Genomic DNA, 9,521 nt, shown 5'->3' on the forward strand with positions numbered 1-9,521 from the left:
GAGGGATCTACTCTTGTTTGCAACAAGAGTGGCCACCAATTCTTTTGAAGAGGAAATGGTCAAAAACAAATGAATTATCAATGAATTCACTATTTTTGTCTCTGGGGAGGAGTAGAGTAACAGTGCATAAAACACTATTAACCATTTACAAAGGAGGAGGATTCATTTATGGGAAAAAATGAGCCTCTAACCAAGCAAACTCATTCTAGAATTTTTCACATCAGTTTAGTCAAATTTTGACCATTTTTAGGTCAGTTTAGCTTACTTTTTGGATCTAGTTGAAGCAAGAGAAAGGAGAGATGAAAATATCTCATTATTTGTGAGTTTAAAACTTAACCACACATGTGAAATAGACACCTCCTTCATGAGGGGAATTCCCCCACACTGAGGTGTCAAAAATGCATCATTTCCTCTAAATATCTCTTCTTTTTTAACTAATAACCTTGTTCTTAGTCAACTCTTCATCTTATGTGAGTATTTACTCATTTTTGGGAGAATTTTCTTTATTTCTTCAATTTATCTTCTCTCTACATTTGGATTAATCTAATTGGCCCCTCAGAACCTTAAATTAAAATTTTTAGAAAATCTGGACCCTTAGGCTAAGGCCTTTTGAACAGAATATAATTTATTTCTAATGCACCTTCTGAATTTCTTTTTGAACTTCTGTTTTGCAGGAATTTATTTTAATAAGAGGAGATATTTTTTCATCCAAAAATATCTAAAAATTGAAGAATCTCTCTCTAGAATATTTTCTCTCTCTAGGCCAAAACAGGGTAAAACAAGATCTTTCTTTTATTTTAGAGAGATTCTCCACTCAACCATATCCCAAATAGTCCCTTTACTCATGGTTATATAGGCCTAAGTGGTGCATAGCTTACTTTTTGGATCTAGTTGAAGCAAGAGAAAGGAGAGATGAAAATATCTCATTATTTGTGAGTTTAAAACTTAACCACACATGTGAAATAGACACCTCCTTCATGAGGGGAATTCCCCCACACTGAGGTGTCAAAAATGCATCATTTCCTCTAAATATCTCTTCTTTTTTAACTAATAACCTTGTTCTTAGTCAACTCTTCATCTTATGTGAGTATTTACTCATTTTTGGGAGAATTTTCTTTATTTCTTCAATTTATCTTCTCCCTACATTTGGATTAATCTAATTGGCCCCTCAGAACCTTAAATTAAAATTTTTAGAAAATCTGGACCCTTAGGCTAAGGCCTTTTGAACAGAATATAATTTATTTCTAATGCACCTTCTGAATTTCTTTTTGAACTTCTGTTTTGCAGGAATTTATTTTAATAAGAGGAGATATTTTTTCATCCAAAAATATCTAAAAATTGAAGAATCTCTCTCTAGAATATTTTCTCTCTCTAGGCCAAAACAGGGTAAAACAAGATCTTTCTTTTATTTTAGAGAGATTCTCCACTCAACCATATCCCAAATAGTCCCTTTACTCATGGTTATATAGGCCTAAGTGGTGCATGACCTTCCAACTTCAGCCCCTTGACCTTTCACTGACTAGACATTGCCTTTTCCTTATCCAATGCCTTTTCAACTACCCCTGTGTCCCTTGGGCTTCCATTGTGCACCACCTACTTCCCTTTTACTTTTACTTTAATGCCTATTAACCATTTCTTAAGTATTTTCTATTTTAAATCCCTTGAACCTTATTTATATGCAACCTTTTAATAATAAATAATATTTCCTAGTCATACCTTTTAGTGTCACCTCTTAGTCTCATAACATTTCCTCCTCCTTGAAAGAAAAGTTTTTGCCCTCGAAAAAAACTAAGTAACTTCTTTTTGAGCATGCCAACTTTCTCTTAAAGTTTAATCACACTCAAACTTTTAAGTATTGTCAGATATCTCAAAACCTTCAAGCACAATACTTTGGAGAAAGATTAGAACATTTCTCCCTTTTAAAAGCAACAGAGTTCTCCTGAACTCTTTGGTTCACCCTTACTGCTATCTCAGAAGATAACCTTATCTTTTTTAACGTCTCATACTTCACCTCTTTTTAATAGAGTACTTTTACTCTCTTATACCCGAGCATGCTTATAATCATAATAGAAATCTTGTTTAAAGATTTCTAACTTTTATTTTTAAATCAAACTGGGCTATTGAGATTACAGGTGCGATGACACCTGGAGTCAGGTATGATATGTGCTAGCATGGTAGCATGTGTGTGACAATAAATGACTGCGTCTAGCTGGCCACAATGTGTGGACACTAGATAGGGTTATTTCGTGTGTGAACACCACACATGTAGTGTGTGGTTGTGTAGTCTTCTTCAATTATGCATTGTGTGAGAGTGGATATGGCTTCCCTCTATGGTTAGGGTTACATTAATCTATTAGGGTTTTCTCTCATGTGTGTGTGCTCTCTCTCATTATCTATCTTTTATCAAAGAACAGGTAGATTCCAAACAAGAAAAAGACTAGGAGGTGTCGGGAAAGAAAAACAATAGAAGCAAAAAGCAGCAAAATAACTTAAGGAGGACTTCGTCTCGACATTGGAAATTCCATCCTGTCACAACAACTAGAGTAGACAGCAGAGTAGGAGGATGCAACCACCATAAGCTTGCAGCTAGAACAAGCACGGTCTAATCTTTGTGTGCAACCAGTGTTCTAAATGTTTCGGTCTCCATTGACACAGACTGGGTGTAGGGAGCTCTCAACTATCTCCAAAAAATGCATGATAGATGGATTAAAGGAGTTGACCAAGTTGCATATTGTGAATCAAGAAAAAGGATGAGGCAAGCATGAACCTCTATAAGAAAAGCACTACCTAGGTGGAGGATGGAAATAAATCACCTGGAAATGATGTAGAGCCAAATCTGTGATCTCCAAAAGGCCAACAAAGATATTAAAGGAACAATGGAGAAGGTGAGGGAAGCAATGGCCCAGAAGGAACAAACTTATATGCAATTACAAGAAGACTTGGATAGGTCTAGGGAAATCTAGGCTATAACAAAAGGCCAAGTCACCTTGATCCAAGGAGAACTTCAAAGTCGTATAAAGGAGGTGTAGGCCAGGGTGGCCGACAGAGACAAGATTGAACTGGTCAACATAGAACCCAAGATGGTTGTCCTTGATGCCAAAGAATTTATGGAAATCTACAAGCTGGAAACATAAAAGATGGCTTCATGTAGACATATGGTGCCCTACCATTCACATGATAAAAATCTAGAGGGAGGATTTAGTCATCTAAATCTAGCCCAATTAAAAAGCCTAGAACCGTCAAAAGCTTTGGAAGTAGTTGCACCTAGTTAAGAGGGCAAAAAGGACAAAACCAATGGTGGGGGAGGTGCTAGTAGTAAGGAAAAGGAACTACAAAAGGAAAATGAGCAACTGAAGAATAAAGTGGAAGTCTGGAAAAGGAGTTTCACTCTCCTAAAGGGAGATGGAAAAAAGCCAGCCACCACAAATAGATGAAAAGGGGAAAGAACTTATTATATATAAAGGATCATCAATGGACCTGATCCTAAGAGGCTTTGGTTGAAGAGCTCAAAGAGCAGCAAAAATAGGATGGGTAGACAATAAAGGCCCTCAAAAAGGATGTAGAGGCTTCCACATTTGTATGAGTGATAAGAGGAAGAGGAAGAAAAATGACAACAATCAATGAGCTGAATGTTGCATTGACAACAACTCACACTGACCTCTAGAAAAGGCAAGAAAAAATGGATGCCATGAGAAGGGCACACATAGAAGAAGTGAGAATGGCCCAGGTTGACCTCTAGAAAAAGCAAGAGTAGATGGACCCCATGAGAAGGGTACATTCCAAGGAAGTGAAAGCAAAATATAAAATGATAGAGAAATTCCAAGGCTAGGCAAAAAGGGAAAAGGGGGCAAAAGAAGACCCGCAAAAAAGACTCCACGGGGAAATGGGCCAAACGAGCATGGGCATTTGGAAGAGAACGACCCTTAAATATATGTAAATTTTAATCCAGACAGCTCAATAGGCATGAAATGGATCTAGACTTAATATCAAGGAAATTTTAATCCAGACAGCTCAGTAGGCATGAAATGGATCTAGACTTAATATCAAGGAAATCAAAACATGAAGTCAAAATCTAGCATCCATTTGATGAGCATCACACATATGAGAAATCCATGTGATTATGATGAAAAGAGAAGAAATCCACATGCACATATAGTAAAGAAAGTATGTTCATAAGGCCTAAGTGATTTAACCTCTCATCGATGAGAGGATGACTATCAAGCTTGCCACCATGAGCCCTAGATGACTATCAAGCTTGCCATGAGCCCTAGACCATGAAAGGCCACCTCCATGATGACAGGAGAAATGAGTACATGTACGTTTCCAAGATATGAATAATCAAAATATCCCTTCAAAGAACCCAAGGCCCTATTCATATAGTAGCCTTGCCCATGGCCCATTATTTACATATTTTGGACCTTAGTTTTGCTTCATTACAAGGCAAGTCCACTTAGACCTTCCAAATAGGAGGAGATTGAAATTTTCATGAACCAGTTTGGAAGTGTCAAAGACACATAGACACGGCCAATAGACACAGCCAATGTAGCTCTCAGGCCAGTAGCATCAGGGACAAGGAAGAAGCCCCTCCATAGATCCAGAGTAGTGTGTGGAAGCAATGGGCTCTTATGACATGCAAATCCAGGTGAGGAGGCAACAACTCATTCAAAGAGAAACTTTGCTAAATCCCCATTCCAACAGTCACTAAGAAGATAGTAAAAGGGAAGCAATTAAGGTGGAACCCATAGGTATCCTACCCTATTGGTGGAAATGGAGTCAGGGCAGGAAGAGAACACCAAAGGAACCTAAGAACAGGGTCTTCGAAGAAGGTGCCATCAACCCATAGCAAACAGAGCCCCATGCCTTCACAGTAGGTATGTTCATGGAAGAAATTAGGAGGGAAAGGGCAAGGCCACTTGAGATTGTTAACATTGATGTATGGGGGTCTACACAAAGCCATTAGTGGCAACAATTACTATGTAACCTTCATTGATGATTATAGCAAGATGACTTGGATCTATTTCCTCAAAGAGAAGAGTTAAGTGTTAGCAAAGTTCATGGATTTTAAAGAATTTGGAGAAAAGAAATATGGTTGTTGGATCAAATTCTTAAGGACGGATAGAGGTGGTGAATACACCTCACGTGCATTTGAGGACTTCTTGAGGAAGAATGGCATTAGAAGGCAGCTTTATGCAAGTACACACCTCAGTAAAATGGTGTTGCTGAGAGGAAAAACATGGTCATTGGTGATGTGGCTAGGGAAATGCTAAATGAGAAGAGCATGCCAACATTTTATTGGGCAGAAGCATGCACCACAACAGTGTAAATGCTTAACAAGAAACCTACAACTGCCATACATGATAGTATGCTAGAGATGCATCTTACTGGATATAGGCCAAACATTGGGCATCTAAAAGTGTTTGGTAGCATTGCTTATGTATATGTGCTAAATGAGAAGAGGAAGAAACTTGAACAAAAGGTAAAAAAGTGCATCTTTGTTGGGTATGCATAGGATCACAAAGGATACAAATGTTACAATCTAGATACTAGGCAAGTGCTCATTTCACGAGATGTGGTGTTTGATGAGCTTTCTAGTTGGTACAAAGAAAAAGATGAGGATGCCAATGATTCGAGTGATGATGATACGCATGTGGACTTGCCCACAAGCAAGTTCTACTTATATGTTTGGGCCACAAGAGTCAAGTGGTAGCAGTGTACGTCCATGGTCAGGGCGTTTGTGGCATGATAGTCGAAGCACTAGTAGTAGTGTTGTGAACAAAGGAAAGAGGAAATTTGAAGGTATTGGCATTACAGGATATGAGTCATCCAATTCGGAGAGTTTGGATGGGGAACTTCGCATACCAATTTTATGCACACTCATGTATGCAGATTGAAGAAAGCACTTTATGGGCTGAAACAAGCACCTCGTGCTTGGAGTGATAAGATAAGACGATACCTTATCTCTATTGGTTTTCACGTTTCTATGGTAGATTCTTCACTATATGTGAAGAAGACAGATCATGGGATTGTTGTGGTTGTCATCTATGTGTGGATGACTTGATTCTATAGGTGATCCTTCTACATATATTATGCATGTGAAGAAGGTATTGAGTGGGAAGTTTGATATGAAAGACTTGGGGGATTTGAGGTATTTTGGCATTGAAGTGGTCAAAGATCATGGAGGAATATGGCTAGTCCAATGTTAATATGAATTGGATATGTTGGTTAGATATGAGATGACTGGGTGTAAACCCATGAGTACACCCTTGGAGCAAAATCTGAAGTTGAGGGCTGATTTTGGTGGAGTTAGAAGATCCATCTATGTACAAGAAGATGGTTAGCAGCCTCATTTACATGACTATTACATGACCAGACTTGAGCTATGATGTGGGGATAGTGAGTCAGTTAATGTAAAGCCCTAGGAAGCCTCATTTGGAGGCAGTGAGATATATCATGCATTATGTCAAGACCACTACACATTATGATCTCTTCTTCATGAGCATGGTAAAGGCTTATATGTATATGTCTACGCAGATGCAGATTGGGCAGGTAGCTCTTATGTGACAGGAGATCTACTAGTGGTTATGCCTTTACATTTGGGAGTGTCATGGTGAGTTGGAGTAGCAAGAAGCGAGCCACTATTGCTTTCTCTAGTACACGAGGCTGAGTACAGAGGAGGAGCCATAGCGCATATGAAGGAGTATGGTTAAAGAAACTCCTGGGCTAATTTGGGTGAGCCTATTGAGGGCAAGGTTGTCATACACTGTGTGACATGAGCAACATACAGTTGACCAATAATCCAGTTTTTCATACTACATGGACCAAACATATAGAGGTCCACTATCACTTTGTGAGGGAGAAAGTGTTGGATGGTATAGTGGACTTGATGTATGTGAAGACTAAAGAGCAAGTTGCCGACATATTTAACGAAGCCACTTGGGAGAAAGAAGTTTGAGTACTTTTGTACCATGTTGGGAGTACATGCAATGAGATTGAGGGGGAGTGTTGATAGCCCAAGCTCATCTTCACCTATGGTTGTACATCATGAGCTTGAGAGGGGCTATTGAGATTACAAGCATGATGTGACAGTTGGAGTCAGGCCGCACGATATATGCTGGCATGGTATGTGAACATTAGATAGGGTTATTTGGTGTGTGAACACAGCACATGTAGTGTGTGGTTGTGTATTCTTCTTCAATTATGCATTGTGTTAGAGTGCATATGGCTTTCCTGGATGGTTAGGGTTACATTAATCTATTAGGGTTTTCTCTCATGTTGTGTCCTCTCTCTCACTATCTATCTTTTATCAAAGAACAGGCGGATTTTGAACAAAGAAAAGACTAGGAGGTGTCGAGAAAGAAAATTATTTTCAAATTTGGCAAGAAGAAGACAAGCATGAAGGGCAGGACTACCAGGGAAGTGAGTGGTGGGGCAATAGAAGCAAAAATCAGCAAATAACTTAAGGAGGACTTTGCTGAGCATTGGCAAGTCCATCATGTCACAACAACTAGAGTAGCCAGCAAAGCAGGAGGATACAACCACCACAAGCTTATAGCTAGAATAAGCACGATCTAATCTCTATGTGTAACTAGTTTTCTAAACTTTTCGGCCTCCATTGACACATATTAGGTACAAGGAGCTCTCAACTACCTCTAAAAAATGCATGATAGATGGATTAAAGGAGATGACCAAGTTGGATACTGTGAATCAAGAAAAAGGATGCGGCTAGTAGGAACCCTACAAGCACCACTACACAGGAGGAGGATGGAAACAAACCACCTAGAAGTGATACAGAGCCAAATCTTTGATCTCCAAAAGGCCAACAAAGATATTAAAGGAAAATTGGAGAAGATGAGGGAACCGATGGCCCGGAAGGAACAAGCTTATATGCAATTGCAAGAAGCCTTGGATAGGTTCAAGGAAATCTAGACTATAACAGAAGGCCAAGTTACCTTGACCAGAGAGGAGAACTTTAAAGTTGTAAAGGAGGTGCACACTAGGGCGGACAAAGACAAGATTGAACTGGTCAAGGTAGAACCCAAGATGGTTGTCCTTGATGCCAAAGAATGTTTAGAAATCTTCAAGCTGGAGACATAAAAGATGGAGCAATGGCAAGGGCATGCAATCCAAGATTTAAAGGAGGTGATGGGAGAATATTTAAACAAACTGGCAGTAGTGGTAATGCAAGCCTCGACACCAGACCCATAAGTAGATATGGGATGACTGGGTGTACTTATGGGTGTAGACCCATAAGTACACCCTTGGAGGAAAATGTGAAGTTGAGGGGGGCTGATTTTGGTGAAGAGTTTGAAGATACATCTATGTACAGGAAGATGGTTGGCTTCCTCATTTACATGACTATTACACGACCATACTTGAGTGATACTATGGGGATAGTGAGTCAACTAATGTAAAGACCTAGGAAGCCTCATTTGGACGCAGTGAGGCAGATCATGCGTTATGTCCGGACCACTGAACATTGTTGTCTTCTTCATGAGCATGGTAAAGGATTTTATGTATATGGCTACACAAATGTAAATTGGGCAGGTGATAGGAGATCTACTAGTGGTTATGCCTTTACATTTGGGAGTGTTGTGGTGAGTTGGAGTAGCAAAAAGTAACCCACTATTGCTTTATCTAGTACAGAGACTGAGTACAGAGGAGCAACCAATAGTTGCATATGAAGGAGTATGGTTAAAGAAACTCCTGGTTTGGCTGATTTGGGTGAGCCTATTGAGGGCAAGGTTGTCATACACTGTGACAACATGAGCAACATACAATTGGCCAATAATCTAGTTTTTCATGCGCGGACCAAACATATAGAGGTCCACTATCACTTTGTGAGGGAGAAAGTGTTGAAAGATATAGTAGACTTGAAGTATGTTAAGACTAAAGAGCAGGTTGCAGATATATTTACGAAGCCACTTCGGAGAGAGAAGTTTGAGTACTTCAGTACCATGTTGGGAGTACATGCGACGAGCTTGAGGGGGAGTGTTGATAGCCCAAGCTCATCTTCATCTATGGCTATACATCATGAGCTTGATAGGGGCTATTGAGATTACAAGAACAATGACAGTTGGAGTCAGGCATGATATGTGCTGGCATGGTAGACAGTAGCATGTTTGTGACAACAAATGACCGCATCTAGTTAGCCACAATGTGTGGACATTAGATAGGGTTATTTCATGTGTGAACACATCACATGTAGTGTGTGATTGTGTAGTCTTCTTCAATTATGCATTGTGTGAGAGTGGATATGGCTTCCCTCTATGGTTAGGGTTACATTAATCTATTAGGGTTTACTCTCATGTGTGTGTGCTCTCTCTCATTATCTATTTTTTATCAAAGAACAGGTAGATTTTGAACAACTTAAAGGAAAAGACTAGGAGGTGTCGGGAAAGAAAAGTATTTTCAAATTTGGCAAGAAGCAGACAAGCAAGAAGGGGAGGACTACCAAGGAAGTGAGGAGTGGGGCAATAGAAGAAAAAATCAACAAATAACTTAAGGAGGACTTCATCGACATT

Source organism: Cibotium barometz, chromosome 12, assembly GCF_041138505.1.
Source record: "Cibotium barometz isolate CiBa-2024 chromosome 12, ASM4113850v1, whole genome shotgun sequence".
NCBI lineage: Eukaryota > Viridiplantae > Streptophyta > Polypodiopsida > Cyatheales > Cibotiaceae > Cibotium > Cibotium barometz.